We start from the raw sequence: 2858 nt of genomic DNA, 5'->3' as shown, positions 1-2858 counted from the left end.
CAAAGAGATCTAAAAATTATTAATAATAATGGATTGCATTTATATAGCGCTTTTCTAGGCACCCAAAGTGCTTTACAATTCCACTATTCATTCACTCTCACATTCACACACTGGTGCAGGCAAACCACAGTTGTAGCCACAGCTGCCCTGGGGCAGACTGCCAGAAGCAAGGCTGCCATATCGCGCCATTGGCCCCTCTGGCCAACACTAGTAGGCGGTAGGTTAAAGTGTCTTGCCCAAGGACACAACGACCAGGACAAAGTTGCCTAAACGCACTCAGTTTTCTCCTTCTGCATAAAATGTAAAAAGAAATTAATCCCAGCTCACCAGTACTCCCACTGTGTGCAATTTTTGAAACTGCTGCATTCTTATCCAGACTCGGAGAGGCTCTGGGTCATCAATCCTGCCCGTTCAATACAGCGAGAAACTCTGTGCAATCAGAGACCAACACTGGCTGGTCATCAGTGCTCGTGTTAGCTTTACTCAGAACTGCCTCCCTCATTATAAAAGACATGAACATATCCACTCTGAGGTTACTGACTGCACCTCATTTTTTGAAGTTTTGACATCATCATTTTAACAATTAAAAAGAAGAAAAGCATCACCACCGAAACTAGCTATAAAATATAGTGTTACTAACTTGGCCTTGGCTGAGTCCACAAACAAAAGGGTTCAGTTTCCCATCAACCAAAACTGTAGCGAAGTGTGTATGTGTAGGATATCAATAGTTCATGTATGGTGGCTGACTGAAAATTAAAGAAACAAAACCTGATAAACATGTAGCCAAGTACAGGACAGGGTAGGGGAAGTTAAAGTAAGATGGAGAGAATGGGCCAATAGCTAGATTCGTAGGAGGGATAAAGTGAGTTGCGTGGAGAAGAATGACTGGAGCCACAGGTAAAGTTGTTATGAATTGTATTAAACTATTTAGCAACAATTTAACAGCATTTCATGAACAGAAATGAAAACATAAAATAAAATACAGTGACAGCAATAATAATAACAATCAGAATCCTATCTGAGCTCAGATATGTCAGTCTTGCCGGCTTAATAGTCAGTGTTCAGTCAAGTCAAATCCAATAGGTCAAAAGTCTGTGATTGGTGCGATTTCGTCCTACCGCACTGTTGCAATTGTTCGTGAGAGAAGAGCAACCTGCCCTTCTGGGCCAACTCGGAACGGCTGTGGTTCGGTTCAAAGGGAAAGGCTCGCCATCTTCCTTGTCAGGAAGAAATCCAGGTCTCACGATCCCATAAAAAAACCTAGCCTGTAAACAACAGGACTATTACTAATTCAGTTCACACTCTAATGATATACATGGCCATATGTGTAAATAATGCAAGTGCTATAACAAAACAAGCACAAAACATTAATTCTAATTTCTAACTATAGTCTATACAGGGCATCTTAATCATGAATGCAATCTTTAAATCACAATCAGCTTATTTTATCATCAAGGTACACATTTCTATCAGAAATCAGAAATAAACCATAAACTATGGTAGATCATTCTTTTACAGTATTGCCCTTTAACTGAATTACAGGAGCATTGCTTTACACTGCATAGCAATGAAGCAATATATTATCTACACTCAATGTACAGAATAAAATTACCAAAAGAATATACAAAAACCCACAGGCTGTAGTTTTACCGTATGTGGTAACGTATCAGCACAGTAAGAATACACACGGACATCTATCCAGTGCCGCTCGAGCATCAAATGTAACAAAAATAAAGTAGATTCATGACCTTTAAGATCAAAATTAACTTATTCCATCATCTTATTTTAGTGCATTTAATATTCAACAAGTAATACTAGAATATCATCAGCACACAAGCTGAGTGCTCAGAATGGGTGAACTCCGTGGGAAACCCCGTGTGTTCTCCCACAGTGAAAACGTGGTCAGCTACAGCTACAGCTATAAGCACCAGGCTAGTTAGCTTTTCAATTAGCCTGATTCGCCCAGTCCCAGTTTAACTCACCAGCACACTTCTAATGTTCAACTCTCAGAGAGGATCTTGTCCACTTCATCCGCTCTCGTGCAGATCTACAACATTGAAATTGGGCCATTATATTCCCCGTTAACTTCTTGTTAGCTTTTTAGCTTCAAGGTTAGCTTAACAGCTTCTGACTCACCGTGATGGTTTCAAGGTCCAAAATGGTCACAACAAATCAGGTCCGTTTCTCCAAGTTCCATGCAGATCTCCGGTATGGATATTTGCTCAATTTATCAAGTTAATAGTTATTTTCCAACAAAAAGCTTGGCGGTGAAAATCAGCAATGGTCTCCTGCACCTCCGTCTCTCTCTGTGTCAGAGCACTTGAGGTACAGAGCAGGGGAAGGCGGGGCTTGTTCCTTCCTAACCAGTAGGGGTGTTAAATATACTCTTTGGGTTTTATTCTTATATTTATAGTATTTATCTTTTATTATTGATTTGCTTTTGATCAACTCGGTGATTAACAGAGTAATGATGAATCACAATTAACAATAACAATGTTGTAGTGCATTACTGAGTTGTGTAAACTCACTGGGTTACAAACAGATCACCTAAAAATATCCATTCATCATCAACATCACTGATGTACAAACTCGAGCATGCTACCCACTAAGTTATGAAACTGAAAATCAGCTAACACTCAACTTCAAGAGAGCTGAGCACAGCCTCTGTATCACACATTTTTCTTCCAGTTATTGTAAATAGTTAGACCCACCTAAATTATCACTACTGCAACTGTAAGTCACCTGTGGATGTGCATAAAGTTATAATTTATAGACTGGTATGACTACACTGAGCTTTTCTCTCCATTTCTATCTCTTCTGTTATTTCATTTAAATTTGTTTAATACTTTGAAACAGCA

General features: G+C 39.3%; 1 long non-coding RNA gene across 1 annotated transcript; it reads right to left on the bottom strand.

The window, feature by feature from the left end:
* Positions 1 to 858: 858 nt before the first annotated feature.
* On the bottom strand, positions 859 to 2295 carry LOC148106074 (uncharacterized). The gene is made up of 3 exons (XR_015720723.1): positions 2137 to 2295; positions 1983 to 2047; positions 859 to 1265 (listed from the first exon to the last, which is right to left on the bottom strand). It is a non-coding gene; the product is annotated as an uncharacterized LOC148106074 (long non-coding RNA).
* Between the last annotated feature and the right edge of the window lie 563 nt (positions 2296 to 2858).

This window comes from Neolamprologus brichardi, chromosome 2 (genome assembly GCF_056152115.1).
Source record: "Neolamprologus brichardi isolate AB-2024 chromosome 2, ASM5615211v1, whole genome shotgun sequence".
NCBI lineage: Eukaryota > Metazoa > Chordata > Actinopteri > Cichliformes > Cichlidae > Neolamprologus > Neolamprologus brichardi.
The sequence above is the reverse complement of the archived record's forward strand: the minus strand, read 5'-3'. Positions and strand labels throughout refer to the sequence as shown.